This window comes from Danio rerio, chromosome 9 (assembly GCF_052040795.2).
Source record: "Danio rerio strain M-AB ecotype USA chromosome 9, GRCz13ab, whole genome shotgun sequence".
NCBI classification, from domain to species: Eukaryota; Metazoa; Chordata; class Actinopteri; order Cypriniformes; family Danionidae; genus Danio; species Danio rerio.
In genome coordinates, this window is record NC_141029.1 from 10957762 (window position 1) to 10981733 (window position 23972).

At 39.1% G+C, this 23972-nt stretch overlaps 1 protein-coding gene across 3 annotated transcripts in view; it reads right to left on the reverse strand.

The window, feature by feature from the left end:
- The window catches only part of thsd7ba (thrombospondin, type I, domain containing 7Ba), a 435675-nt gene that overhangs the window by 407522 nt on the left and 4181 nt on the right, over positions 1 to 23972 (reverse strand). For 2 of the 3 annotated variants that reach the window (XR_015499198.1, XM_087267487.1), the window contains exon 1: positions 1121 to 1246. The exons of the other annotated variant lie outside the window; for it this stretch is intronic. The gene's annotated coding sequence lies outside the window, so the exon portion shown is untranslated. Of the gene's footprint in view, positions 1 to 1120; positions 1247 to 23972 lie in introns of those variants that run through there. 3 annotated transcript variants of the gene reach the window in all.

Sequence of the window (23972 nt, forward strand, 5' to 3'; positions counted from 1 at the left end):
TTGCCTCAGCCTTGCTGCAAATTCCGCCACGAATCTAATTTGCATGTAAAAAAAAATCTCCCAAACCTTCTTAAGGGAAAAAAAGAAACAAATTCGAAAGTCGCATTCAAATGCAATACTAACACTATGCACAAGCATCTCCATGTGTCAACTTGAGTAAATACCACAAAGCAAATTCTCATCTAATATTTTGAAGTAAAACTTCCCAAGGATGGTACTCTGGAGAAAATGGGGCCAAATGCAATGCAGGTAATAGATTGTGAGGCTTTCATCTGAATTCCTACATGAAGTATGAATAATACTTTATCATCCTCTTCTCAAAGTAGGGCAGGTAAGCGTCAGTGAGTCATGGAAGTTCAAAGACGTACTTCAACATCCAACTCATGGGACAAAAATATCACTACAAAACAACAACAGCCCACAACATATCTGCTGATCTGTAAAAATTTGGCAGTATTGACGCTCCGTGCATTGACAGTAACAACTAATGACAGCCTCGGTCTGCTTTGAAAAACAGCTTGCAGTAGACGCACACCTTCTCACATTATCGTCTGCTTCACACATAATGGATTTGATCAATCCAAGCACACACAAGCACACCCCCCTGCCTTCAACAAAAAGATTCAGGGGCTGGGACCCTGGATTGAGCGAGAGCCGCCGGGCACCAAACAGCATTTATTATAGTCGGGAGAAAGATAAAACATGCTGAATGCGGTGCAAATCTCACAGCTGTCGTTTCAACTTCGGGGACTGCAGCACCTAAACGCCAATTTACCTGGCATGTACCGGACTAGCTGAACTGTTTTATTTATTTATTTATTTTATTTTTCTCAGAGACCACACAAAGTGTCTCTATTCATTTGGATTCCTCCTTTATTTATAATTCATGCACTGGGGAACGGAGGATCTCAAAGCTGCCGCTGTGACTCCATCCTCTCGTCTCGTATCAAAGTTTCCGTAAAATCAGCTCTGAGCCACGGTACTTACATAAGAAGCTCTTCAGTTTCTCTGAGTGTGCCTCTATCAGCAGAAACTCACAAATAACTCGTGCAAAATAGCAATTTATTGAGCATTCTTTGCTAATCCACATGCATTAGGCAATGTAAAATGCAAGTCTTACCTAGACTGATGCTCTCAGCTGACAACCTGCGAAAGCAAGCAGGAGAGTAAGAACGTGTGCGTTCGAGAGAGAGAGTGGAGACAGCAACTGCCGATGTGACAGCGCACAGCTCATTGCGCTCTTTTCACCGAGGGTGCTTGAGCTTGCGGAGGTGGTCCCTCTCACTCCTGTGACATCTGCTTCTCTCTTTAAACTCATTGGCTAAGAGGGATGATTCCTATTTAGCCAGCCCTGCTCCCCTCAAGTAACCCCCTCCCCTTCCAAACAATCCCTCTCCCGCTCGCTCTCTCTCCGCATCTTTTCTCTTCCCTTCATGTTCTTTTCCTCATTTTCATCTCAATCCCGGTTCGGCACACGCCTGCTAGCCCCTCATTGAAGAGCAAGCGCTATTGTTTGGGTCCCTTTTTCACTGCCTGTCTGCATCTATAAGTGTCTTTTCGCTGTCAAAGTCTCTTTATGATTCCCTTCACAATGCCTCCAGATGCTTTCAACACTGACTTCTGAACAGAGGTTTGTTTTCTTGCTTTTCTAATGGTGAAGAAATCAGCCCGGGCTTTCCGAGAAAAAAAAAAAAGAATGTAGATTTAAATTTTATTTTAAATGGCCAATTTTCTATTTTAATGCTTTCTTGATGAAATTGTTCAAAAAAAATAATAATAAATGGCTGCATAAATATTCACGTACTGGAATATTTATAAAGAAGTACATGCACAAGGAGTGACATTTGCATGTGAGGTATATTTATTTTTAATGGAGCTGACAGCACAAAAGATTTTTCGATGAACAGCACTGCTGTCCATTAGCTCAACAGGACATGCATTACATTCACTGTACATTAACCTCTACCAACATTATACACCACTGAGAAGCATTTTCAGTCTCAGTGTTCAGTGTTCAGTTCAGTATGAGAGTAATTGTGATTTAATGCTTTAAAATCGGATCTAATTCTTAAAAAAAAAAAAAAAAAAAAAAAAAACGAATTGAGGCACTGCCAGTGCTGGGAAAACTTACTTGATAATTTCTGTGATTAATATGTGCTATATGTACTGTATGATATTGTATCAAAACTATCAATCTTGACCTATAAATATCGAGTTAGACTTTATTTTAGTGTGTCATTGTTGCAATGTAATTCTACATTTAAGCACTAATTAATTCAAAGTAATAAATCTATAAATTAATTACTAACTACTGCTAATGAAAATGCTAATGTTAAGTGTAATCTATGAGCAACTTAATTGTTTTTCAATTGACAGCGTTATGTATTAGGTATAATGAATCTGCAAAGTCCTTGCATTTTATTTATTTTTTTTAATGATATTATCATATTTAATTAACATCTATGCCAGATATATTCATGTTAATTAATAACATAACCTAATGTTAAACATCCACATACAGAAACCGAACATTAAACAAGATCAGTGAATGCTGAATCCATGAACAGATCACCCAAAGACTTAACTTGCCATACTGAGCCCTTGTGTGATATAATTACACCAGCTTTTAGACCAGGGGTGTCAAACTCTATTCCTGGAGGGCCACAGCCCTGCACAGTTTAGTTCTAGCGCTTCTTCAACACGCCTATCTGTAGGTATCAAACAAGCCTAAAGGACTCAATTAGTTTGATCAGGTCTGTTTAATCTTTGTTTGAATTAAACTGTGCAGAGCAGCGGCACTCCAGGAACTGAGTTTGACACTTGTGTTATAGACTGACAGAAATTTAAAGAAGCCAGTTTTTTTCATTGAATACCTGATTTAATTAGTTTTAGTTAAAATAGCATTTAAAACCAAAGATTGCGTATTGATACATTTGCATTCCATTATACATTTAGCAGATGCTTTTATCCAAAGTGACTCACACCTGTGAACGCACAACCCAAAGCAGTTGTCTTCCTGGGGAGCAGTTAGTTGTTTGCTGCCTTGCTCAAGAGATTCACCTGTGCTGTGGTATTGAGGGTGCAAGAAAGTGCTGGATATTCACTCTCATACACAAACCCTACCAATGCCAAGACTCAAACCTGCAACATTTGGATCTCACGCCAACTCTACAACCATTAGTCCACACATCCTTCTTGTATATGTCCACAGAACAATGAAGCTTGTCGTGCAGACTTGCTAGATTAATGATCCACTGATCTAAAAATGTGCTTCACTTGACTCGAACCTGAGTGCTTTGCATCATAGTGATAAGCAAAGTTATTTAATTACCAAACCTTGACACTATTAAGTTGCTTTGTGTCATTTATTTGATGTTGTGCAAAGAACTGCAGAAAAAATAATTCTTTATCCATGTGTATATAATTTGTTTATGTAAATGTCACTTTTTCAATGTCATACTGCTCTGTAACAAATTATCTAAAAACTGCAGTTTAATTCAAGTACGTTTTTGCAGATTCAAAAACATGAGCCTGTAATGCAATTGTTTTGTACACACAAAAGTAGGTTGGACATTCTGCCTAACACCTACATTTGAGTTCACAATGCAAGTCACAAGGATGGCAAGGCAAGGCAAACTTTATTTATAGAGCACAATTTAACACAACCGTAGAAGATCCAAAGTGCTTTACAATAAAATAAACTAGACAATAAAACTAAAAATAACTGGTATTAAAAATACAATAAAATATATTTAAAAGTAATACTAAAATATAAATAATACAAAAATAACATGCATGCATCAGTCAAAGGCAAGAGAGTAAAAATGTGTCTTTAAGTTAGATTTAAAAGCATCCAAAGAAGGAGAGATTCTGATATTCAGAGGGAGACTATTCCAGAGCCTTGGAGCCGCAACACTATGGCTAAATGATAACAGATTTTTCACATAGGCTCATCAGTCATTAGTTATGTTTCCACCCAAAGATGTGAATTAAGTTCATGCACAAAACTGCAATATTGCATAAAAGACCTGCGAATAAAGCAGCATTTCCATCCAATGAGTCAACGAGAACAAAATCTTCAATTCTTGATTAGCTGGTGCCAAATATCAACAGTAAAAATTAAATTCACTTAGGTAGGAGAAGCTGTGTGAATATTTTTTCTTATTTAACAAATGACTTGTGCCCCAGAAGACAGCGCCTACATGCAATCAATGCATGGTGGTGTTTGAAGACGTCAGACATGATGCACAGAAGCTCTTGACAGTTCTAGAGGTAATTAATAATATAATAACACTAATACTGAGATGGTAACAGCATTTTAGAATAACCAAAACAACATTTCAGATGCTTTACAATATGCTCAGCCTGTTGGTTTGTTCATTCACACATTTTTATCATCACATGATCTCTTATTACATAATCACGTGACCTTTTTTAAATGTGCATACTGGAACTTTTTTGGTAAAAGTGTTTTCATCATAGTTCATGGATATATTTTCTTATCGAATAAAAAGTTTATCCTACTAAGTTATGTGCTTTTTAAAAAATTGATGTGCATCTTGCAGTTTCCATCAACCATTTTTTATGCAAATCTCCAAAATATGCATAAAAATAGGTGGATGGAAAAATAGCTGTTGTTTGAGGCATCTAATCGAATAGGATTTAAGCGATACTGACTACAGTAGAATGATAATATGCACAACAACATAAAATGGTCATAGAAAATACAAATTTTTATTAAAAAAAAAAAAACTCCAAAGAAACCATGAAGTGCCAATATTTATTTCATTGCCTTCCCTCTGATCCCAACATTAAGAAAGATTGGATGGAAGTTTATTTTAATCAAAGCTACAGACCATGTCACTAAGAGAATCTGATCTTTTGTTCGCTTCTTTTTAATGCAGATTATTTAACAAAAAGGGCACAATTCATCGGTTACGTTCAATATTGCTTAACAATTCTGTTAATTTATTGTTTGACATATTGACTTTATTCTTCGGGTACAAGAGGGCACAGCCGTTTCAATGTTTTTGGCTCAAAACCTCCGGTCTCATTCACTTCCATTAAATTTTAGATGTTAAAAACAGCTTGCTGTGCTGCTTGATGTTGCAATCTGATATTTCTTTCTTATATTTTTCTGCTTTGTCTGTATAGTCATGAACACATTTGTTATAGAGCAAGTAGTTTGAGCGTTATTATTATTCCTAGTCTTTTATCCTATAGGCAACTGAATTTGAAGTTCTAAAACAATCGGAAGTTCTAAAACAACTGCAAAAACAAGCACACAATAGTATTCAATGATGCGTTTGATGTGAAAACAAATATATAAAATTATATTGGACTTCAGAGAAGAGTACAAGATGAAACATCAGTCAATGGCTGCTTTAAGGGCTTCATAATAGCATTTATGAACATTTCCTCTGCAAGCCTTAATTTTGTTCCATGACCAGGGTTAGTTCAATACACTTTACAAGTTGAATTTCCTGGAAGACCACTTTTGACTATAAAGGCTGAGCGAGACAAAAGCGTTTTTTGCTGGTAAAGAAAACTAAAGGCTTCTAAATATAGCAGAGCAACAGCAGAGAATAATTCACTGTCTCTGAAGAGTCCAGATCTGTGCCCTTGTACACAAACACCACAGCGCATCCTCTAATGACATCTACAGGAAATCACCATATTTTGCCCAATTTAGGGCAAGCATTTGAAAGAGGATGAGGATTTAAAGGGTTAAGATGTCTTTGTGGTAAAACTTCTTCAATATACTGTACCTCTGATCCACCCAGTCTGGATGCTACTTTAAAGCATTGTTGCTTTTCAGTTCAGATTTTTTTTTTTTTTTTTTTAACAAACAACAACTGCTATGAGTCATAAGAGGCTCTTTGATCTACCTATTGTTTCTCTATTTGTGAGTATTACAGTAATTGGGTAGGTTGGCGATAACCCCCTTGAACTTCCATCACTGTTGTTTGATACACATCTGCTCATTCAAACTTTTTTTCCCTATGAAAAATATGCTGTGCTATAATTGGAACCTTCTCCCATGCCTTAGGAGGCTTCAACTTGCCATTTGCAAGTAGGACATGTCCCAGCGCCTGTTTGACAAAAGCCCAGAGATAAAACACAGAGGCAGTCAGATGCACTGGGTGCTGCCCAGCTGTGATTTACACTCCGACTCAGCAAATTAACAAGACAACTGAAAGAGACCATATGACACATGCTCTGTCATCCATCATCAGAGTGTGTGGTTTTATTTTTAAATAAGAATCAAGTGTTTTTGCATAGAAACTACAATGATGATTCCTGACCCAATTGTAACAAACGGACACAATGTAAAGATTAGCCAAAATGTCTAGGGGATGGATCGATACTTTGATCGGAAATAATTTGTAAATACTCATCATATTGTGTGAATATGCACCAGATCAAGATGCAATAATAATGCAGTAGCAGAAAACTTGAACTTTGGAACTTTGGAAATACAGATCATCTACTGAAAATACCAACAAATACTCATTGGAAATACCTGCTTCAGCCTACATTTCTGGAGAGAATGCAAAAATGTACTTCAACATATGTTTGCATACAGTTAATAAGTAAAATAAAGGCTATGTGGATGTATTTGACATCATTTTTTTTTTTTTTTCTCATGCAGATATTTGAACAAAACCAAATAAATAAAACAAAACAACTTAATTATGTTCTATGTTTAGTAACTGAATACATTTACTTATCTATTTTCACATAGACAACTTCCCGGGTTCAAAAAAGAGATAAAAGCAATGTAAAATCAAGGTAGCGTTACATTGTTGCAGGTCAATTTTCTCTTGCGTTATTGAAAACACTATTGGTTGGGTTTAGGAAAACGTGTAGGCTAATGGTTTACTTGGTGAACTGTAGTGGTTCATAGTGAGTTGTACGACAAGCCCTGTCTTCTCATGGACGTGTACAAGAAGGATGTGTATCTGTGATGTACAACAAAATGTATCCCAAGTAACATAATTCAAAATGTGGAGTGTGTCCTCTAGTGGATTTGTTATCTGAAATGTCCAATAAACATATCCAAAGGTACGTATTTTATTATTTGATTTGTTATATTTATATATTTTGTATTTATTAGTATTTTTATTGTTTTAGTTTCACAACGAAATTAAGGCTAAGGCATATATTTCCAATGAACCTGTGTTGCAAAATGCCACATCCAGGTCCTGCAAGCAGAGTAATAGACATCACACAAAGAACATGATGATAAGATGCACAATTGCTTACAACACAGATGTAAAATAGGCTAATTTGTAAAATAATGGCACAAATATCAATCAAACGACTTCTCACAAACAGTAGTACATGCCTTTGTGAAATAAAAAAAGAAAAGAAAAAATAGACCAGCTGCAAGCATCACCATCCACATCTTTACAGAAATCATGCTTCACTAAGTGTTATTCATAAATCCTGACATTTTTTTAATGCCAAAAAGGATTTGTGCTGATGCAATCTGTAAATCTGATCCTTGTCTAATGCAAATCATGGGTTGGGAAATATCTATATTCAAGAACAAAATGTCATTTGTCAAGTGTCAGTCCCTGATATACTGTAAAACCTAGGAAATATGACGAAATTGCTCATGAATTACTACAAAATATTGAAATTAATTAAATTGACGAAAGAATTAAAATTGATTAGTTAATAAACTTTGTTTTTGTATTTGCATTTTTATTCAAGTATTTCCAAACAAAATGTTTTTTTCTACAATTAAAGTACTTCAATTGTGTTGTTTCCTAATGAGGGTTTCCACACAACACAGTTTATAATATTTATTATTATGTTCTATCATTTACCTTTTTTTAGTATGTCCTAACTAGCATTCAGGACTTTTATTTTTTAAATGTTCCTGCTTTTGCTTGCATTTGTGGTTTAATAGAAATATAGCTAATTGTCAAAAATGGGCAATCATTCATTCTTTCATTTTCTTGTCGGCATAGTCCGTTTATTAATCTGGGGTCATTGCCAACTTATCCAGCAAGTTTTTTACGCAGCGGATGCCCTTCCAGCCGCAAACCAACTCTGGGAAACATCCACACACACAAAAATGGGCATCATTTCTTAAAATTAATCAGTCAATTTAGATATCATTGAATTGAATCCAATCATAATCAAATCACTGAATTTGAGGTATCTGCAAAAAAAAAAAAAAAAAAAAAAGAAGATCACTTCCATAGAGAACGTTCAAGGTTACAGAAGTAACCCTTCGTTCACAGAGGAGGGGAACGGAAGGGCTATATGTGGATTTAAACTTGGAAAATTCACGTATGGGAGGATTCGGTTCAGAAGCCACTTGTCTGAAAGAGTATTGAACAGGCCAATGAAAGCAATGAATTGGCAGCGTAAGCTTGCACAGGTGTGCTTCATTGCCAATCATCCCAGCATATAAGCACACCTGATGCGAGCAAACGCCATCCTTTTAAGCTAAAGAGACTTTCTAACAGCTAAGGGACAGTCATTATGGCGACGGAGTATAGCACTTCCGTTCCCTTCATCGGGGAACGAAGGGTTACTTCTATAACCTCGAATGTTCCCCTTCGGTTGGGGAACTTCAGTGCTATAAGTGGATTTGATCTTGGAAAATCCACGTATGGGAGAACTATGGAAAACGCCATAATGACTGCACCTTACCAACGCCCCCGATGAGGGGATAGTCAAACAAGCGTGACGCATCCACATCATGGGAGGCGCGGTCCTCCAACGTGCCCCTGGCCCTAATTTATCCCACTTCAAGAGAAGTTTTACGGATTTAGATATATTTTTTGGGAAGTCGTGAGCTTCTAGATAATTCTAGGAATATACGACAGTACGTTGGGAAGCGTGCAATCCCGACAGGGAGGACGCTGCGGAGGCTATCCGCTACCCAAAGGGGGAGAAAAGATGGCAGAATTTACATATGGACTAGCCCTAAGAAGGGGGAGTGCGCATAGAAAAAGTGGTTAGCGGAGAGGGAAGACACGGGTCCACCCAGAGGTGGCCAGCTGTGGGCCAGTGCATGCGTGCAGAGAAAGCCCTCGGTCAGGGAAAAAAACAACTGGCAATGAGCGTTCTCGGGGAAAGCAAACAGATCGATCTGGGCCTCCCCGAATCGCGCCCATATCAGCTGGAAAGACTTGGGGTGGAGTCTCCATTCTCCAGGGCGTATCTGCTGCCGTGAGAGCACATCGGCTGCACGGTTGAGCGTGCCTGGAACGTAAATGGCGCGCATCGATTTCAGCCGCGGTTGACTCCAGAGGAGCCAAGGCGAGAGCACATACCTCCATGCAGTTGATATATGCCGCCGCCGCCGTAATGTCCATCCTGACCAGCACGTGTTGCCGCTCCAGCACCAGAAAAAAGCAGTGAAGAGCGAGGAACACTGCCAACAGCTCTAGGCGATTGATATGCCAATGCAACTGGGCACCCTTCCACAGGCCGCAGCTGCATGCCCGTGCCACACGGCCCCCCAACCCATGTTGGAAGCATCTGTTGAAACAACAACATGGCTGGACGCCTGTCCTAGAGGCACACCAGCCTGTAGGAACAAGGGGTCGTTCCAAGGGCTGAGGGCGCGGCGACACAGCGCAGTAACAGAGACTCGGTGTGTGAGTGGTCTCATATGGAGCAATACGAACGGCGTGACAGCGGATGCCATATGCCCCAGGAGCCTCTGAAAGAACTTCAGTGGGACCACTAGTTTGCTGTTGAGCTCTCTCAGACAGCCCAGCAACAGGCGAGCACGTTCCCCGGAGAGGTGCGCTACCATGGTGACCGAGTCCAGCTCCATCCCAAAAAAAGAGATCCTCTGCACAGGGGCAAGTTTGTTCTTTTCTCGGTTGACCTGAAAGGCACCCTCCACGAGTTTGGTGAAGACCTTGTCGGGGAGGACCTTGTATTGCCACGCTCAACCTTCGAACGCAAACCGCAGAAACTGACGGTAGCGTGGAAGAATGGAGACATGGAAGTACGCGTCCTTCAGGTCTGTGGCTGCAAACCAATCCCGAGGACGAATGCATTGGAGAATGCGCCTCTGCGTGAGCATTCTGAACGGCAGCTTGTGCAGACAGCGGTTCAAAACACGCAGATCTAAGATTGGTCGTGACCCACCGCTCTTTTTGGATAGGATGAAGCATAGGCTGTAAAACCCACTCTCCATCTCAGCTGGAGGAACTGGCTCTATTACACCCTTCGCCAGGATGGCAGCAATCTCCTCTCGCAAGACAGGGGCGGACAGGGGGTTGACCCTGGTGAAATACACGCCCGTGAACTTGGGGGGCCGCTTCGCGAATTGAATCGCTTAACCGAGTCTGATTATGCGTATGAGCCACCATGCGGGGCTGGCCAGCGCTAACCAGGCAGGCAGAGCCCTCGCTAATGGAGTCATCGCTACAATCGCTGACGTACCAGCGGTGGGGCAGCGCGGAGTGGGTGTGCTGATCCGGGAAGCATGAGGGTCCCGCGGAAGAGCTGGAGGAGAGCGATTCGCTCTGGCTCCACACCCTGACTCCGGAGAGGGGGCTAGAGGGCTGAGTGAAAGGAGACCATCCCCCCATCGCTCGTGAGCCACTGGCGAAGCACGTAGAACCTGCAAGCCGGAAGGCCCGGACTGGCAAGGTTCGTGCTGTCACATCCGGGGAAAGGGAAAAGTGCTCTTTCATTGATGTTTTGGTGGCACTAAAAAGTACCGTTGGAATCGGGGTCCCGCCCTCCAGCGGGGAAAGAGCAAGTTTCCTCTTCTCCGGATCGCCTGTCTCAGGGATGGTTCGCGGTCCGTTTACCGGACTTAACGGTGCCCTGGGCAGGGGGGGCTGCCTGCTTTCGAGGTGTACACTGTGCCCGCTTGGCCGGAGGCGCAGGCGGGGGCGGGGCAGCACTCATTGGCGGGCGCCCTCGGTGAGGAGCAGCGGAGGTGGATGGCTCGACGGGCGAAGCGGGCTTACGGCCGCGCTGATAGATGACATTACCCATCGCATCCGACTGCTCTTTCACCGCCTTGAATTCCTTGGTGAATTTACCGACAGTGTCGCCAAACAGGCCAGCCTGGGATATGGGCGAGTCAAGAAAGCGAACTTTGTCAACATCGCGCATATCGGTCAGGTTTAGCCGGAGGTGGTGTTCCTGAACCACAAGTGTGGACATCGTCCTCCCCAGCCATACGCAGCGGACTTAGTAGTCTGAAGAGCATAGTCAGTCGCGGTGCGCAGCTCATGTAGTAAGCCTGGGTTAAACCCACCCTCATGCAGCTTGGCCAGCGCCTGCGCTTGGTAGCGCTGGTAGGTGGCCATCGCGTGCAAGGCGGAAGCAGCCTGGCCCGCAGCCTTATAAGCTCTGGCTCCGAGGGAGGCAGACAACCTACAGGCTTTGGACGGGAGACGGGGCGGACCCCGCCACGTAGGGGCACCACGCGGACAAAGATTGACCGCGATAATGCGCTCCACTGACGGGATCGCCTCATACCCCCTGGCAGCTCCGCCGTCAAGGGCGGCGAGGGCGGGGGGACACGCAGCACGGACAGAGAAAGGTGCCCTCCAAGACTGCGTGAGCCTACTGTGCACTTCCGGGAAGAAGGGGACGAGAGGCTTCTGGTCCTCCACGTAGCACCCATCTAGTCGGTCCGGCCGCGGAGCTGGGGGATGAACCAGCTCCAACCCCACGGCCGAAGCAGCCCGGGAAAGCACGGCTAACATGTCCGCTTCAGGATCCATTTTGACGGCTCTCACCTGCCCGGAGGGGGCGAGCGGGTCAGGATCTTCGTCGGAAAGTGAAAGCCCACCCTCTGATGCCGTGGAGGACATCTGATCTCCGGTGTCAGCGAGCTTGAGAGATACCATCTGGTTAGACGGATCACTCCCACTGCCCGAAGCTTGGATGGAGTGCTTTGAGGAACGAGAGGTCCGCGACCCCTTGGGCGGCGGATTATCTCCTGCTGGAACCCTCAGATCTGCCCGAGCGCCCGCTGCAGAGTAGGAGGCAACCGGGGTGGCTCACTCTCTTAAAAAAGTTAGCCACGATCTTAGCTGTGCAATGGTCATGGCATCTCAGTGACGACATGAACCGCCCGCGAGCACCATATTAACATGCTGGACACCCAAACATGTAATGCAGTGATCGTGTCTATCATCCGGAGCCAGGAAACCCCCGCATCCAGAAACGCACAGTCGGAGCGCCATCCTGAAAAGGACGTGTTGCACAACTGTGTTGCTCTTTTAGGAAAGTTTGCAACAATACGCACCGCTCTGGAGGACCGGACCCAAAGAACCGCAGGCAAGGGAGAAACCCAGCTCGACCGTCTGCCGCTGCGAAAACCCACTCTGGACTGGGAGACACTCGTTCGCTTTGAAGTTGCTGAATCAGCAAGAGGAACCCTCATCGACTCGATCAAAAAGTCTCTGAAGCGAAAAGGATGGCGTTTGCTCGCTCCAGGTGTGCTTATATGCTGGGATCATTGGCAATAAAGCACACCTGCGCAAGCTTACGCAGCCAATTCATTGCTTTCATTGGCACGTTCAACACTCTTTCAGACAAGCGGCTTCTGAACTGAATCCTCCCATACGTGGATTTTCCAAGATCAAATCCACTTATAGCACTGAAGTTCCCCAACCGAAGGGGAACTGATATTGGATCGTATTGTGAAGAGATGTCTGACGACATTTAATTATGTGATCCCCTGGAATTACTTCTGACTAAATACAGTAAAAAATGATCAATTAATGAAAAGTTTCCATATTTTATGATTCACAAGTGTTTTCCGTTCATTTACGGTTGTATATTGCAATATAGGATGTGATCTCTGCTCTGTCAAATTTTTGATGTTGAAAATTCAACTCTATAGTTTAACAAAGTAACTTTTATTGACATTTAAGTAGTAGTAAAATAATGTATAAGAAATAATATATAGACAAATAAGTCTGTAAAATAGCTGAAAATACTGGCAGTTTATTACAAGGTTTTTGTGGCATACTATATAGCACCAACCCAGATAATAGATCACAATAAACTATTAAACATTTATCAAAAGTCACTTTTTCAAACTTTTCAAGGTTAAATGTGGTTGGAGGAAATATCAAGGACCTCTAATGCCATTCAAACCATAAATAAACACATGAAGCACAAAAGCTTTCTGGCAATGTATGTTTTCATCAAAAATACAGGGAAAGCTGTAATATTGTGAAATATTATATAATTTTACAGTTCTGTTCTTAATAAGGTACATCTGTTCAGCAGCTTGGTACTGCAGACAATAACTAAATGCATTTAGACATGTAGACGTGATCAAGATGATCTGCTAAAGTTCAAATGGAACACCAGAATGAAGAAAAAAGTTGATTTAAGTGAATTAGGTAAAGTATTTTAGAAAATACTAATCAACCAAGAGCGCCAACAACCATATAGAGTTTACAGAGAACTGTCTATAAAATATAAAATACCCAGGGTGCTGCAGTTCCGTAGGTAAAAATGCCATGATACTGGAACTAAGAGGCAAACAAACCAGGGCTGGTATTCCCAAAAGCATTGTAAGTTTAATGACAATTATTAATAGTTCTACCATTAACTTAGGTTTACAGTTCTTTCGGGAAATTCACCCCATACTGGTTCAAGCTGATAGAAAGTCAATAGTTTCTCAAATAACAATTTGTTATAAAAGAGGTCTACAAAAGACCATCTCTGCACACAAAACATGTCCCACCCTGATGCAGATAATCTACAGTGGCAGCAGAAGAGCACACCAGTGACACTCCTGTCAGGAAACAACAGCAAACTGAGGCTAAAATCTGCAGGCTCAATAAAACTGGACAATGGAAGACTGGAAGAGGGCTGCCCGGTCTGTAGGGTATCAATTTCTGCTGTAACATTCATGGCAGTGTGACAATTTGCCATAAACCTGAAAGCATGGACCAGTCTTGTTTTTAGCGCTTTAGAATGCTGGTGGTGTAATGATGTGGGGCAGATCTTCTGGGCACTCTTTGGGTCTCTTAATACCACCATGGTTCCATCAGCACTGTATTGCACATAACCTTTATGCTACTTCAGCAAAATCAGTAACATGGGTTTTCGGTTCAGGTGATTGGCTTAAAAACCCATGGGAAAAGACAACCAGTGTAGGGAAACTTCTACTGAGATTGATTAAGAAAGTTAATGCATAGTATTTGGTAATATCCCATAAATTTATAGATCACAGTGAATTTTAATTACCTTCACATATTCACTTTTAACATTAATCTTGCATAACTAGAAACTCTATAAGTACTTTAAATAACCTCTGAGTTCTTTAAGGAAACTATAATTTACATTATATATTAACACTATAATCACATGAGAATGAAGTGCAGGTTACAGGCAAAACTATATCAAATGTAAAATAATGTTGTTAACTTTTACAGCAGTAAATATTAAGCTAAAAAATCATTAATCACTTTTATCATTTAAGAGGAAATTCTTACAATCTTTGTAATTTAACAAACCTTGGACGAAATGATACAAGGTTAAGGAAAATATCACCCACATTTCATTACATATAAGTCTATATATAGGTGTATATATACTATATGACTGTATATAACTATTTTAGCTGATGCAAATATAAATAAGATTAATATGTAATACATTTATATATAGTTTTAAATTATAAATAAAAGTTTGTTTTTTTGGACATTTGCATTTATGGAATACAATTTTAAGGGAATAATTTAACAAAAAAAAAAGACATCCTTCTATTGATCAAAACTGGAATACATTTATTTTATCTGTAGACTACATCATATTATATGTTACCACTGACTTAACAACAGTACAACAAATTACAAATAACATTATTGATGTCTCAAAATATACTTCAGAGTAGGGCTGCACGATCCACCGAAAAAAAAGATTGCAATCTCGATTCAATTCTTAATCCAGCATCTCTACAATTCAGCCAATTATATTTTCAAGTTCAGGATAGAGCGTAAAGGCGGTCACACAAGTCTTCACTATGTTTTATAAATGTTGCTCAGCAACATGGACATTTCCAAATGGTGTTAACAGTGTCACATACTGTACTTAGGTTATAATTCACCCAAAATTTAATTTCTGTCTTGATGTAATGATATAGTGGCGGCCACGAAATCACACATGAGCTGAACTTAAGGTGTTTGCTTACTGCCGAGAGGACATGCGTGTGCCTGCCAATGCACTCAATGTATTGAACAGAACCTGCATAGACTGTGAATAACAGGTAATAAAGTTGTAATTATAACACTCAGTTTGTTGCACAGAGCAATCGTTTGGGAGCCGAGAAAGTATGTAATTTTTTTTTTTCTTAAAGTGACTGTGGCCATGACATGAACAATACACTGCAGTGAAAGGCAAACCTAAAGCGCACACAGCATTTAAATGATCATATCGCATTTTACAGTTATGATTACGACAAGCATTTGATATGTTGGTTTTTTTTTTTTCTTTCATAGCGAACACAAAGTGTTCTACTACTGTTTTAACCTATATAATTTATTAGAATAGAATAGAATTGGGAATTTGGTAATGACAAATCTCCCATTTTACCAGTGGAAAATAAAGGTCTAAGAATGTTCTCAATGACAAATGATGCATGTCTCAAACATAATAATTAAACTTCAGAATTAGGAATGGTTGTATTCTGATATCATCACTCTACTGTGATTTAACAATCAGGACATTTCCACCTGTAATGGGAAGATGCTGACAACATGGAGTGCAGATCTAAATGCAGGGTTTATTAGCAGGATGGTCAGGCAAGCAACAGTCAACACTGGATTTGTATTTGGGCAATCCAGAGTCGTAAACAAATAAACAGGCAAATGGTCAAAAAGCTAGGCAGCAGACAGGAACAGATAAACAAAACAAAGCAATGTTTAAAAACATGAAGGAAACCGTGTCGAAATGTTTAACATTAAAAAAAAGTTAAATACTAACAGTTTAACAAGACTCAGCAACATGTGTGTGTGTTTAAGAGGTGTATTTGGTCTGTGTAATTAGTCCTGAACAGCTTCAGCTGTGTCTGTTTGCAATCATGGGGATCTAGGGCAGGTGTGTGAGTGGTGCATGACTGAATATGTAGTTCTTTTGCTGGCGGATTTGTAGTTCTCCAACGATCTGTATGTTTACCAGCAATCTGCTCCAGCTGGATCACTGGTGATTGTGACACCACTATTTAAAGTCTATATAAAATTTAGAATTTTATCCAAAAGTAGACTTGTACATAGGCCTAGTATTATTATTGTTGCTTTACCATATGCTTGAAAAAATAACAATAATAATAGTTTACTTAAATTAAAATTTATTGTACATCTACAGAACCGTTAGAAAATTGTGATCTTGATTTTAAGCAAAATAAAAATAAAAAAAAAAGTGATTCTCATTTTCGCCAGAATTGTGAAGCCCTACTCCAAAGGAGTTTTTTAATGTCATAATTGTTTGGAACAGTAAGGAAATGAGTAGATTTCCCTTTAAAGATGATTGCTTTTTTGTTACACAACCTAAATCTTCTCTTATCTAACACAAACACAGCGTAATGATCAACACTGTCACTGCATCTTAAAGAGTTTAATGAATGTCACTCAATCTATAGATCAAAAGGACTGTAGTGGATCACTGTCCAAATGATCATTGGGGCAGGAGGAGAGGTGCCAGCTTCACAAGATGTACGCTTAAATACAGATAGATTAACATAAAAAACCTGATTAAACTTTAGCCAATCAATGAGAAGAATTAATCACACTCGATGCATGCAGTTAATGTGCAACATCAAGCACAGTAGTGTTCACCTCTGTGCTTGCTTTAGTCAGCTCCTCGCATTCTGCGGGTAAAAACCATTGTAATAATGCCACGATGTCCAGGAAGACTATTTTTTATAATGCTGACTAAAGACACCTCTTCCTTGCAAACACTTAATAGCATCTGTTTCTTGTCGTCTGTGCGTTTTAAGCAGATGCTGCAATTCACAGACCTCCGGCTGTGCCTCATATCACTCCTTCCTTCATTTGTGAGTCATAACGACTCCCTGCGTCTGCATTTGACACACCTACACTGAGATGAAGACATTTAAACAGGGGATCCAAGCCGGAAAGGCAGCAAAAACAGGAAGAAAAAAAAAATGAAAAGCTCAAGTACACTGACCCCCCACTGTAAAGTATTACACTGATTAATGAAAACAACTAATGCTTTAGTTGACAGATTTCTCAAATTCTCTTTATTCATTGTTGTGGGGTCTTTTCTGTGTACTAGAACAGATTAACATCATTTATTGTTATTTTTTAACATTACAGCATTACCTCTTTTCCTAGTCTGAAACTCTCTAGGGTTGCTTTAATATCTGCCTCATTTAGTTTGGTTAAATCGCACTGGAATTTTTCTTTACTTTTTATGCGGTTCATAATGGCCAGTTGTACAGTTGCAATCAGAATTATAAAACCTCTTGAATTATAAGCCCCTGTTTATTTTTTCCCCAATTTCTGTTTAATGGAGAGAAGATTTTTTTCAAGACATTTCTAAACATAATAGTTTTAATAACTCATCTCTAATAACTGATTTATTTGCCATGATGAAAGTAAATAATATTTAACATTATTTTTTAAGACACATCTATACAGCTTCAATCCAGGTTAATTATGTTAACTAGGCAGGATAGGGTAATTAATTAAGTTATTGCATAAAAATGGTTTATTCTATAAAAAACCAAAAAGAAAGTTTTTATTCTAGCCTATATAAAACAAATAAGACTTTCTCCAGAAGAAGAAAAACATTATCAAACATACTATGAAAAAAAAATCTTGCTTTGTTAAACAATTTGGGAAATATTTAAAAAAGAAAAAAAATTCAAAGAAGGTTTAACAATTCTGATTGCAACTGTAAATGTAGCAGTCACACTGGAGTGTGCTCGAAAAGTGGCCAATGAAATAAAGTGAACATGTTCATCCAATCTTGTAAAAAAAAAAAAAAAAAAAAAAAAAAAAAAGATTCATTTTTATTTTGTCTCAATATCATAAGGTATGTGTTTCATTTATTTAGCTGTTTTCAATTTCACAATCAATACTAAAAAAAAAAAATCTGAATCAAATTGATTCTTAAAAAAATCTATCAAAAAGTTATTGATTTCAGTTCATAGAATGCCCCTCCATCCAAAAATCAATGAGCTCTCTGATAGGCCAGCTAACCCCGTGCACCCTTAAACACCTCAAATGCATTGATAATGTAAGACCCCCATCCTATTTTACAAGCAACGGTAAATACAAACTGTTCATCAGTGTTGAAAAAAAAGCTACATTAAAAAGTAAAAAGGAACCATATTAAACCCAATCTTAAAACTTAAATATGCAAAAAAGTTAACACATTACCTTTCTTAAAAAGTTACTTAGTGAAACATTGTCATTTTTATTTTTTTTCATGATTCAAGATCAGCAACCTAAGCCCCTTACACACATAACGAACCTTTCGGAAAGGGATCGTATGTGAAGAGGCCTTTTTTGAAAATATCGGTTAATTCATTCCTCTAATTTTCCGGGGAGAAAAGTTGTACCATTCTTGGTAATTTCCCAAAATGCTGCGCTGTGTGAACACAGAAGGAAAACTAACGAGATGAGCGTGTATATGTTTAGAATGTGCTGCGATCTCTCCTGACAATCAGAACACTCAGACGCATCCACATACATGCTGTTTATAAAAAAATAATAATAATAATAATAAATAAATAAAAATCATTTGTATACTTTTCCAGACACATTTAGCTGCTAGTTGTTAGTCAGATAATGTTTCTGTTTCTTCTTAATGCCAACTGTGGAAAAAAATTATCCCTAAAATGCTTACGATAAACCACTGTGAGTTTACCTGCAAGCTTTGCATTCAGTTGTGACAGGTGTGCTTGTGAAGAAGAGCTTCGGTGAGCGCTAACACACAAACATATAGACATCTCAACATGCGAAAGTGTTCCTCCATAACTTGACATCGAAGATGCTCACAATAGGTCTACTTATCCATCCACAGGATTTGTAATGTAGTAAAAAATGTGTAAACAAAGCTGTTTTTAGTTGCAGTTAGGGCTTCTACCTTTGGATGTCTCTGAGACAAATGCAGCTGCATGAATGTTAAAGCTTGAAATAAAAGTGTAACTATCAAATAAAGCCTAAGCCCTTTCATACTTACAAATACAAGCACAGCCGTTTAGAGTTCATTAATGATTAATGAGGTCAGGATTTGCCAGAATTTTAAAATAGATGTGTGTATGGTCTTTTCCGGCAAAATTCCAGAACGTCCTTTGCAGTGTGAACAGCGCCTATTTTAACCTACCAGTAAAGTCGTTGCGGTAATTTTCCGGATATTTATCGCTATCTCTTTGTGAAAGGGACTATTGTCTCAGTTTGAGCTTAGGATTCTATCTACAGTATGGATGATCAAGCAGACTGATTGGAACCAACTTTGCAAGCAAAGCACAGCAGGCAGTTTTTTATGTTATAACTCTCTCAAAATATACTGCAACATCACCATGCCAAGGCAGCACCAATTTACCAAAGCATTGCTTTTCTTTCTTTTAATACCATCTAGACTTCGATCTGTGTGTTTTCAGCAGTGTGAGACAAGATAATTCCTTTCAGTTAGAGACTATGAGCTTTGAAATATTGCTCACACAAACACGCTATTAGATGCTAAAGAAAAGAAAAACATTGCAAAGCATCATATGGCCCGTTTAATAAACACCTGAGCTCATTTGTCTGTGTTCTGAGAGCAGCAGTCTCTGAGAAAGAATTATCAGTGAATTTATTCATAAATCAGAGCCAGATGGGACATTTACCAGAAGTCATTTGTACTCTTTGTGAGGTGGAATTTAAAAAGCACTGAAGCTCAACAAGTTCCAAAATATCACCCAAGAGCGATTACACCATCATTTGTGCAAATTTTAATGAGAATTACAGGTTTACCAAAGCATACCCAAATCTCTTTTTAATCACACCTTGGGACCGTCTTAAGTATACATGGTTGGGAATAACTGTTCTTGAGCATGCTGGATAAGCAAATGAACTGACGTGTAAAAACAGTTCTTTATCTTAACAGCTAGAGACAAGACTGAATTTTCAAAGTGTATGAGCAAATCTTTCTAATTAAAGAATTCTCTGCTGTGAGAGCGATAAATAGCTTATCATTCATTGGGATATTAAATCACAAAGCTGTTGACTTTTGCACAGTCTGTGAATACCATCAGGGAAAAATAAATCTATCTTTGATCAGCAGAGCCGTTCTGAATATAAAATCAGCGCTTCCTGTTCAAAATGTCTTTGAAAATTACAATAACAGTGTAATTTATCAGACATATAGGAGAGACAAATATTACAGATTTATGTTCCTAAAGAATAAGTGCTTTTTAATTTAGTTTATAATTTATTTTTATTGTACACAGTCATTACAAAGTTTTGGGTTGTTTATAATTATATTTTGAACGGCATCTTAAGTTATGTTAGTCTATTTTTCCTTATCCCGAGCTCTCCGTAATCTTGGACTAGGCCGTATACTGAGAAGATGCTGTGGTGGACATGGATGAGGAAAGCATGAGACAAATTCATGAAAGACCCCAGTGACAGACGAGTCTTCACATTGATCCTGCCTGTACACCCACAGGTGACCTACTCACACCTTTAGCTTCTCCACGGTGTATTTCCAGCATTTGATAAGCTGCGGTGCCTAGACTGCAGCTCTGCACAAGAAGTTTGGCCAGAGGAGAAATGGTCATGCCCAACTGTGCCTGGTTTTTTATTGTTTTTTTTTTCCTTCACTCTTGTCAATTGGTGATTTTTTTATTCCTCGCCACTGAACTAAACTGAACTTCAACTCTTCAATTTACTAGAACTTCTATTTTAAGCTGCTTTGACACAATCTACATTGCAAAAGTGCTACAGAAATAATGAATTGAATTGTGTATATGTTTTTAAAAGCAGTCTCTACTCCTCAAAGATTTATTTGATCAAAAAATAAAGCACAAACAGTAATACATTAACATGGTTTTCAATTTGCATTTCATTTTTAAAACTCAATTTATTCATAATCAGATATATTTAGATATATTCATTTAGACAAGTTCATTTGTTTTCCAGTAGTTTGTTTGAAATAGAAACAATAGAAACAGCTTTAAAAATACAATAGCACCTTTGTTGCAACCTGCCACGGCTTGTTGCATGCAATAATTGAACATTTACACTTCTCTGTTTCTCAGGATTTAATTAACAGTGTTTATGCCTTTATAGCTTAATTTCCATACAATCTATTGTTAAGTGGCTCCTTCTGGCACTATTCACACATTTCTCCTCATAATATTTTATGGAGGAATCCCGAGGGGTGAAAAGTTGAAGGATATATAATGGCCATAAATTCATTTTACCACGGGTGGGGGTTGTATTTTACACAGGATAAAAAGAAAGCCTGGTTTAGGAGCAGGGCAAAGAAAGGCAGTTACTTCTAATCAAATTATGAACGCAACTTACAGGATACTATTTAATATGCCGATTAATTTGCCCCACACATATGATTGAGTATCCCTGTCTAATTTTACGTGACATGTAGTAATGAGACTTTAAATCATGGAAGCTTCACCTGTGGGGAAAGAAAAAAAAAATCATCTCCAAACATTAAATTTACAGAATGCCTGGCAGGCAATTAAATAATGAATCTATTAAAAAATATTCCCATTATACAAACTATTTAACTCCTTATAAGCTCAAACAGAGCTATAAAAATTGTCATTTGATGGAAATCAACATGATAATGGACTATAGTAGCTATTAATTCCCAAAGTTCCTCTAAACTATGACAACTTGATTAAACAATTCATCAGCCGCTTCCTCACATAGCGGTGGCAAAACATTGTTTTACCCAACACGTTCTCATTAAATCATAACCCTTGGTCTTTTGCTAACCTTGAATTATTATATGCGGCTCTCAAAGTACCATTAATTAGGCGCTGAGAAAACAGCGAGTGGGATTTTGTGTGATTTTAGCACCTGCACGCAAACCGAGCACTTAACGGCTCTCTCTCTGAGCAGAGGAAAGGAAGGGTGGAGGGGTGAGGTGAGGGCTAGGAAATAAGACATCATCGGTATTTGCTGAATGTAAACCCGACTCCACCGAGACTTGTTTTCAAACACATTTCACTGCTGTTTACATGCGTCATGCGCTTCGTTTCCTCCTGGCCTACATTTTTTTCAGTGTTGCCCATCATTGCCGCACATCTACCAAGTTTTCACAGTAAATCCAGAAATATTACAAACAGAGCATAGATTAATTGAGCCAGTCTATTTACTGAAATCAGATTATGATGAAGTCACGCTTTTTAATTTTTTTTTCTGAAATAATGAATTAACTAAACAGACATATACATCAGCGATAACAAATAATGCATGCATTTAATTGGTTTGCTCATTGCAAACTGCATATGCCATAAATACAATACATCTGATATAACAATTCAAAACACTACACTGATCTTAAACCAAAGAATGATCCTTGATGGGAATCAATGAAGACACTTTAACAAAAAGGAATACCTCTATTATTAAAGACAATAAACCAGTTTTAACTTTGAAAGCAAATGTTGTTTTGTCTGGACTAAAATGCCAGTTAGTTTAGTCGTTATTGCAATGCCTTTCGAACTTTCCATGCGGCAAGAATCTCCACTGTTGGTTGTAATGTGAAATTAATTAACTTGAGCAACAACAATTCTACCACAAAGTCTGCCATTACAGTTACAGGTGGCTCACTCACAAACACACAGATCGCAGGAGTTGTCAGTGAACATGTATTTATTTACATTAAAGCACTTACAACATAAACTGGACCATCAAACTCTTTTTTGGAATGAGCCCCCACATCCTCCGCTCGTTCTACACCTGCACTGTGGAGAGCATCCTGTCCGGCTGTATCACCACCTGGTACGGAAATAGCACCAGCAGCAATCGCAAAGGCCTACATAGGATTGTGCGAAATACTGGACGCGTAGAAGGAGGTGAGCTTCCCTCCCTCCAGGACATCAACACCAGGCGGTGCATGAGGAAAGCCAAGAGAATTATCAGTAACTCCAGCCACCCAAGCCATAGACTTTTCTCTCTGCTACCCTAAGGCAGACAGTTCCGCAGCATCCGGTCAAGCCCCAGCCGGCTGAGGGAAAGTTTCTTCCCTCAGACTATCAGGCTAATGAACACTTAACACACCACACACAGACTCTTCCATACCCCTCACTGCACACCATCAATATATAGCATGCACTGCACTTTAACCAATCCATACTTGAAACAATACTGCCTACAACTATGTGAACACCTATTCATTGTACAAATCACTGTCAATTTTACATTGTTGTTGTATTTGCACTGTCTGTATTTTGTACTGTCTGGAGCCAGCACCTAAGCTTTTCACTCATCATAGCACACGTGCTGCTGATGATGTGACAATAAAAGTGATTTGAGGTAGGAAATAAAGATGTGACAATACAATAACGGACAATGAATTAACTGAACACAGGGGTTTAAATAATCAAGACATAATTAAACTGAATACAAACAGGGAAGAGACAGGTGGAACTAATGAAACTAATGAACGGCGGGAAAACTGATCACAGGAATCACATGACAATAACAGAAAGCACATGGAACACAACACATGACACAAACACATGACACAAAAGAGAAAGTGAAACAAAAAAGACACCACACTGTGACAATTATGTGTTTGTTTATGCTGACCTTTAATCTGCACCTCCCTAAAAACAAATACTATACACATGCATGACATAACATTTTTCAAAGACTCTCATTTTTGGCTGTTTTAATGGATCAAAATGGGTTCCAAAAATATATAGAAAACCTATTCATTTCAATGGCTTACACCGCACAATGGTGGTTTGTTGCTGTACTGATCAAAGCACAAGTAAAGAGGTCTACTCAAGTAACACACCAGCAGGA